The sequence below is a fragment of the Acomys minous genome (genome assembly GCF_964271855.1).
Source record: "Acomys minous genome assembly, chromosome: 10".
NCBI classification, from domain to species: domain Eukaryota; kingdom Metazoa; phylum Chordata; class Mammalia; order Rodentia; family Muridae; genus Acomys; species Acomys minous.
In genome coordinates, this window is record NC_140491.1 from 67,314,003 (window position 1) to 67,322,383 (window position 8,381).

General features: G+C 50.2%; 1 long non-coding RNA gene across 1 annotated transcript; it reads left to right on the forward strand.

Annotated features, from left to right (window-relative positions):
- The first annotated feature begins 5,793 nt into the window (after nt 1-5,793).
- LOC311606406 lies at nt 5,794-7,979 on the forward strand. Its single transcript, XR_014782339.1, has 4 exons — nt 5,794-5,925; nt 7,247-7,354; nt 7,582-7,625; nt 7,720-7,979. It is a non-coding gene; the product is annotated as an uncharacterized lncRNA (long non-coding RNA).
- Nucleotides 7,980-8,381: the final 402 nt, after the last annotated feature.

Consider the following 8,381-nt stretch of genomic DNA (forward strand, 5'->3'; position numbering starts at 1 on the left):
ATGAGGAGAGGTGGCCTTGTCTCAGCAGAGCCTCTAGAACCGGAAATGAACTTTCCCCGCAAGCAGATTCGCGGTTCACGCTCAGCTCATCCGTAAGATCCAAAAGCTCTTAAACTAAAAATATGTTCAAAATACAAGGGAGAAGTTGAGCTGGGAGTGATGGCACCTTTAATCCCTCAGGAGGCAAAAGCAGGTAGATCTTTGAGTTCAAGACCAGCCTGGTCTACAGAGTGAGTTCCAGGACAGCCAAGGCTCAAAACAAAACAAAACAAAACAGTGTGTTGCTGGCAGGGAGTAGGGCAGTGGTGCTGCAAGCCTTTAATGCAAGCACTCAGAAGGCAGAGGCAGGCAAATCTCTGAATTCTGCTACACAGAAACCCTGTCTCAAAAAAAAAGAAACTAGCATACATAAATGAGTTAATTTAAAAGGAAGGGATGGAGAGCTAGCTCAGCCATTAAGAGCACTTGCTTCTCTTGCAGAGGACCTAAGTTTGGTTCTCAGCACCTGATGTGTCCCAGCCCAAGGGACAAATCGAACCAGGGTTCACCTGAAAGAGGGAGTGGGGACTGAAAGTAGGATACAGAGACGCGAGAAATACTTGGAAATTTCTGGTCAAGACTCTCTTAATGCGGACGAGTAAGACTTTATTTAGCAAAGTCAATAGGATCTATTCTAATCCCACTCCCCCTAGCCCCCAGGCAAGAGTACAATGGCCTGCAAGAACTTCCTAGTTCTCTGAGTTGCTCCCTGTAAGAACTTCCTTGATCCTCTGGGTGGTTCCCAGTTGGGACTTCCCTACTTCTTTCAAAGGTAACTAGTCCAAGGATAGCCTAGAACACAAGACCTCCTCCGGCAAAGGTCAGCAACTTGAAGGTCACAGCGTGTAGCCTAAGCATGGGGTTTCTGACATGGCAGAATTTGGCATGGCTCCCCACAAGCACCCACATAGGGCAGCGCACAACCAACTGCAACATCAGTTCCAGGGATCTGATGCCCTCTTGTGGCCTCTAAAGACACTGCACTCACACGCATATACACAAATACAATGTATTAGTTACTTTTCTGTTGCTATGAAGTGACCCCATGACAGAGGCAACCAATAGAATTTATAGGCCTAAGGTTTACTGCAAAGTGAGACTACCAGAGCTGCAATAAGGCCAAAGAATGAAGCATTATTCAGGTACAAACTGCCAGCCCATCTCTGAAAGAAGAGAGAGCAGCCTCGACAGAAGGTAGTTTGGCTTTTTATAGAATGGTTTAACATGGCGCACGCCTTTAATCCCAGCACTCGGGAGGCAGAGGTGGGCGGATCGCTGTGAGTTCAAGGCCAGCCTGGTCTACAAAGTGAGTCCAGGACAGCCAAGGCTACACAGAGAAACTCTGTCTCGAAAAACAAACAAAAAACAAAGAACAAGATGCTATACTTAAAAATAAGTCAATAAGAGGAAGGGGAGGAGAAGAAGCAGACCATTCAGAAGAAAAGGTAAGGGCTGTAGAGATGGCTCAGAGGTTAAGAGCACTGACTGCTCTTCCAGAGGTCCTGAGTTCAATTCCCAGCACCCACATGGTGGCTCACAACCATCTATAATGAGATCTGGTGCCCTCTTCTGGCCTGCAGGTGTACATGCAGGCAGAACACTGTGTACATAGTAAATAAATAAATCTTTTTTTTTTTTTAGGGTAAACAACTGCTGGGAATTAAAGTTTTGGTAGCAGAAGTGTGCGTGGCTCAGTTGATAGAGTGCTTGCCTGGCATGCATGAAGCCCTGGCTACACAAAAACGTGGCACAATGGCGCACATCTACAGTCCCAACACTCAGGAGACAGAGGCAAAGATCAGAAGTTCAAGGTCATCCTCAGCAGCCCGGCATCCATAAGACTCTGTCTCAAAACCAGAAAAGACTCTGGGAAGCCACTGCCTTTGTGGGGAAGAAGTGCAGAAGACTTGAAGACAAACTTTCTTGGACCCGAGCTACCATGCCACAGGAGAGGCCACGGTAAGCATGTTGGGTGACTGACACTGCAGACAGTGTGATCGACAGCCCCTGACAACAGAAGCATCAATGGCAACTGTGTGTGTCATTCCAGATGTGCTGTTCTACCGTGCCTGGTGATGACACCAACTGCCGCTGAATAAGTAATCCCACAGGGGATTGTAGTGGAGCCAGCCAGCACCTAGAACCACGGGAGACCTCAAACTGTCCACTAAGCCATCAAGTTTTAGAGTGATGTGTTTATAACAGTAGAAAGCTAGATCCCATGCATGGAATTCTGCAGCAGAGAAAAGACATGCAAAAGACACTGAGATCTGGGCGCAGCAACTCTAGAGGTGGAAGCAGGCAGATCTCTGTGAGTTCTGGGCCAGCCTGGTCTACAAAGGGAGTCCAGGACAGCCAAGGCTGAACAGGGAAACCTCTGTTTCAAAAAAACAAAAAACAAACAAACAAAAAAAGAAACATATACTCTGTAACATATAATTAATAAAGCTTCTTTTTCTCTTTTTTTTTTTTTTTTTTTTTTTGAGACAGGATTTCTCTGTGTAACCCTAGCTGTCCTGGACTCAACTTTTTTAGACCAGGCTGGCCTCAAATTCACAGCAATCTGCCTGCCTCTGCCTCCCGAGTGCTGGGATTAAAAGTGCACACCACCACGGCCTGCTGCAATAGTTTTCTTAAGCCGCACTAGCTTCCAAAATAATTGACACAAAGAGACTTAAAGCATAGAACTAGGCAGACATCAAACCACTAAGCTATTTAAGCTATTTCTCAGCTTCAACAACTTTAATAACCAATCAAGGATAAAGGGGGAGGGGAAGGCAGGGGCAAAGTAGCATAGTATCACTTCGTGTACATGAAAATGTGCACATCTGGGGTGTAGACAAATCTTAGGGGCCAGTAATTAGCTTTAGAATACACAGCATCAGACCAACCCCCAACAGTACTCTTCTCTGCCTTCCTGAGGAACCGTCACCCAAACAGAAAGAAAGCTAAGAGGGAGGAAGCCATGGTGAAAAGTCCAGGGACAATGCCACTTTATAGGTGTGAAAAAGGTACCAGGATGACCACCAGATCCAGATCACACAGAGCCCAATACACATGTAGCCCAGAAGACCCAAGTGTGTCATGCAGGAGCCGAGAGCAAGTAGGGGAAAAGGGACCAGCGCGTGCTCACCAGCAGTCAGTGCAAGCATCTTGGAAGTGATGAGCTACAGGGCTACAGAACAACACAGGCAAGACTGGCCAACCACTCCCCCCCCCACCTTTTTTTAAATATTTTATTTAATTTTAATTTATGTCCGTTTGTGTGGGAGTGTCAGATCTTGGAGTTACAGACAGTTCTGAGCTGCCATGTGGGTGCTGGGCATTGAACCTGGGTCCTTTGGAAGAGCAGGCAGTGCTCTTAACCACTGAGCCATCTCTCCAGCCCCACTCCCCCTTTTTCTTTTTGTTTTGTTTTGGCAGCGTTTCTCTGTGTAGCTCTGGCTGTTCTGGATTTGCTTTGTAGACCAGGCTGGCCTCGAATGAGTGCTGGGATCACAGGTGTGTGCCACTGGCTCAGCAATGTAGTTGTTTAAAAATGAAGTGCATCTAAAGTCAAAAGTAAAGCTGGATATGGTGGTGCACGCCTTTAATCCTGGCACACCAGAGGCAGAGGCTGGGTGGATTTCGGCGAGTTCAAGGTTGCCCTGGTCTACATAGTGAGTTCCAGGACAGCCAGGGCTATGTAGATAGAATCTGTCCCAAAATATAGTAACAAATAATAAAATAATTTTTGGGAGTCTTTCGAGACAGCCAACCCCTCTTTCCCATCCTGGGGCTGTGGAGACAAGACAAACAGCAGAGGCTCCTGTCAGCAGCTCAGCAGAGCTGTCTGTGGTGACTATTCCTACTTCAGCCAACAGCTCTGTGGAAACCCAACACCTTTCCTGTGGTGACCAGATTACAACCATTGCTGCCGCTGCTGCCATTGCCACTGCCACTGCTGCAGCTGCGGCCCAGTCAAGGCCTCTACCACAGAGATAGAGGCACACACACGAACACTCTCACACACTCACACACGCACTCTCACATACACACACACACACTTTCACACACTCTTTCACACTTACATACTCTTACACACTCTCACACACCCACACTCTCTCTCACACTCACACACAGGCACACACACTCATTTAGGGATTTCTCTGCTGCTGCCACGGCTACAGCCACAGCTGATCAAGGCCGCTGCTGCCTCCATGGAGATAGCCCAGAGTGCCTAACACCACCACCACTCCCAACCCTATGACAGGATACCTTCCCCAAGCTTCTGGGAGCCCACTGCCCCCCTCAGTCATTGGGCCCACAGTATCACCATCCCCAAGAGCTATGTTTAGCCCCTGAGCAGCTGGCCATTAGAATTTAAAGTGGCTCCCGGCCAGTCCTCCTTCAGGGCAGTCAGCTCTGGGGCCATGGAGACAAAATGGTGGCTCCGGTCAGTGGCTCAGTGGGAGCTGTCCATGGTGGGCTTTCCTGCCTCAGATGACTGCTTTGAAAACCAGCACTTGGCAGGCAGAGGCAGGCGGATCACTGTGAGTCCGAGGCCAGCCTGGTCTACAAAGTGAATCCAGGACAGTCAAGGCTACACAGAGAACCCCTGTCTGGAAAAAACAAAACAAGAAAAGAAAAGAAAACCAGACACCTTTCCTGCCACAGAAAGCCTGCTGTGGTTGCCTTGGAAGCTGTCCATGATGGTGACAAACTTTCCTGCTTCAGCCTACTGCCTTCACAGTGGACTCTGTAAGTTTGGACATATTGTAAACTTTATTACCCGTCAAGGCAGAAAAGTGGTCAGACCTCTGAGAAAGCTCCAGAAGCCCAGCACCTGCCCCCCACCTCAGACCTCTGTAACTGCCATCTCCAGCCCCTCAGCAGCAGCAGCCCCAACTGCTAATTTGGGATGAGAAATCTGGACAAAAACCCACTAATCCCTGAGTGTCCCCCAGCTCAGGGTCGAAGTCCCACCAGTCCATACTCTGGAAATCACTACCCAAGAAAGCTCCACCTCCTAAGAAATCCTTTATAAAGGCTGTGTCTACCCAGATCTCTGCTGTCTCCTCCCTGGAGCAGAGGCAGCCACTCCTGAGTTTGTCCCCCCAGATTTACTGCCTGCTGTGACTCCTACATTGGAAGAAAGGAGAACAAGAGAAGATACAAAGGAGTGGAGCCCAGGCTCCTCCACTCCTCAGCTCCTCAGGGTACCAGAAGGCAGACCACCATCTGCACAACACACACAACAGGGACCCGCTATAAAAATAAATCTCAAACTCAGGTGTGGTGGTGCACTTCTTTAATCCTGCGTTCAAGAGACAGAGGCAGACATAGCACTGTGAGTTGAAAATATCTCTACATGGCAAATGCCAGGCCAGCCACCTGGGGCTACATAGTGACAGGCACACATACACTGCAGATACACGTGTGTTTGCCCATCTCAAAAAAATAAAAAAAAAATAAAGATGCACACAGAGGGAAGCTGTGCTTGCTCCAGGATGCCTGGTGTGGTGGGATCTCATGTGCTTGCTGAATTGGGTAAGTCTGTGGTGGGTGTCTGTGGCTGGGGGTGCAGGGAACCATGAGCTCATAGCTGCATTGTGAGCTCACAGACAGCATTTAGATGCAGTGACTCCAGGTGGAACAAGGATGGCTTCCTCTGGGCAGGACGTTAGTGCTTCCTTCGTGATTCTTATTCCCAGAGAGGCATCTGCCAGGCGGAAGCAACAGGCCTCGACCCAGCTGAAGGAGGCTGCCCAAGCAAGGGCCACATCCTGCTGGAGTTGGGTCTGGGAAGCAGATCAGAGAGAGACACAAGATGAAGCCGCTCAGTTGTCACTGAACGCTTTTGCCGTCATCAAAGCTGATCCTGGCCAGGTGTTCTGGCCATCTCAGGTGCTGGGACACAAGCTGTCAGCTCAGAGGTGGGGGTAGAAGGGTGAGGAGGCTCGGAGGGTAAGCGAGGGAGTGCCTAGGGGAATCTGAGAGTCACACATTGGACTTCTGCAATCCTAAAGGGACAGTGGAGGGGGTCTGAGGCCTCAGTTTCCTCAGTGGGAAAATACTGGTCTGTTCTAGCATCCTCAGAAACCGGTCAGGCCAGGCCTTTCTCTGAAGCTGAAGACTTGGTTGTTGTTGTTGTTGTTGTTTTAAAAGAGATTTATTTATTTACTATTACATATATAGTGTTCTGTCTGTATGTACACCTGTAGGCCAGAAGAGGATATCAGATCACATTATAGATGTTTGTGAGCCACCATGTGGTTGCTGGGACTTGAACTCAGGACCTCTGGATAAACAGTCAGTGCTCTTAACCTCTGAGCCATCTCTCCAGCCCTGTTTTTTTTTTTTTAAGTGTCTCTGATAATACTGGGTGTCTTCCTGGGCAAGAGAGATGGCTCAGTGGGAGAGGCACTTGATGCAAAGCCTGCAAACCTAAATCCCATCCCCTCGACACAACTGACGTCCATGCATGGCCAGCTGCCCCCTGCTCTTCTCTATTAGAGTCTGCCTCCAGGGTGCTGCAAGCCAAAGAGCAGCCACTGATCCCTGCTTTATCCAGTTGTTGCTGAATCAACAAACACAGCCAGTGTGTGGGGTCTGGGAGGAGGGAAGGCAGGAACGCTAGAGGAAAAAGGGAGAACAGTTATATTGACCATGACAGCTAGTCCATCCCAGGAGCAGGACCCACAGTCAGGGTCACAGTCAGGGGCAGGCGAGCTCTCTGGCTGCTGGACATGGGCACTTCCTCCTACCTGCTGCGGCTGCCACAGGTCAGAGCTCCAGAGGGAACAAGGTCCTGGGGTGTTCAGGAAGGAGACCCTGCAGCCCCTGCTTTGCTCTCTGGCCCTTCAAAATGCTACCAGGTGAGGCCGGGCGTGGTGGCGCACGCCTTTAATCCCAGCACTTGGGAGGCAGAGGCAGGAGGATCTCTGTGAGTTCGAGGCCAGCCTGGTCTACAAAGTGAGTCTAGGACAGCCAAGGCTACACACAGAGAAACCCTGTCTCGAAAAACCAAAAAAAAAAAAAAAAAAAAGCTACCAAGTGGCCTGAGGCCTGGGCAGGCCATGTCTTTACCCCAGGAGCTCCCAGCATGTGTGACTGTCCTGTGCCTGCTGCTGTGCTACCCTGCTTGCCCCATCACCTCCTGTCCATGGCGGTGAGGCGCCTCTCTCCCGCATGGTCTCCTAACTCCCCCTGCTCTGTTCTATGGCAGGCGCCCACAGACCGCACCGCTGCACCGCCAACTGCTGCTGACGACACTATGTTTCTTGGTGTTGTCCCTTTCCCCGAAGCTGATCTCACTAGCATGGCATCACCTCAGGTTTGTGCTCTTTCCCTTTTGCCGGCTGCCCTCCTGTCTACTTCCCGAAGGACTCTACCTTCTCTGAACGCTCTTCTCTCTTCAGGTAGCTTGGTCCAGGGAAGGCTCCCAGAGCCTGGCATGGGGAGGGGTGGAGATGGGGGGTAGATGAGCTTGGCCCGCCCTGTCCCTGTGTGATAGTGAGGGGACGCTGAATTGTGGTGCGTTATTTCTTTCTGCCCACACAGAGCCATGATGCTGGCAATTGCTCTAACCTCATGGAGGAGACCAAGTAAGTGTCCCCTACTGAGGCAGTCAGGCCTCTGCCCTGTGAACCCCAGCCCATCAAACTACCTGCACCCCGACCTTATGTCTCCCTTCCTCAGGACTTTCTCATCAACTGAGAGTCTGCGACAACTTTCTCAGCAGCTCAATGGCCTTGTGTCTGACGTACCACAGGATTGGGGTCCAGAAAGAAGGCAGCGGGGAAAGGAGAGTTTGGTAGAAACTGAGGCAGCAAAGCCAGGCGTGGTGGCGCACGCCTTTTATCCCAGCACTCGGGAGACAAAGGCAGGTGGATCTCTGTGAGTTCGAGGCCAGCCTGGTCTACAAAGTGAGTCTAGGACAGCCAAGGCTACACAGAGAAACCCTGTCTCAAAAAACCAAAACAAAAAACAAAAAAAACAAAAAACTGAGGCAGCAGTTCTCAAGAGACTAATTCATGAAAGGCTCTCGTCATACTTGGAAACGACTTGGGTTTGGACCCCGGGTTGAGTGATTTTATCCTGGTGTGGAAAGTGTGAGACGACAGCTGTTGAGGGGCGGGGCTGAGCCATGGCGGGGAGAGAACCATGAGAGAGGCACAGAGAGGGTGTGAGGTGCAGCAAGGCAGAGTCTGCTAGTTGAGGGGACACAAGGAGGCTGGAGGGATTAGACACTGAGGGTGACAGGGCGTCTCCACGTGAGGTATTGTCTCTCCTGGTCTACCTCCTACATCAACGGGGAGGGCCTCACATCTTCCAGCATGACCATGGGATACATGAGACCC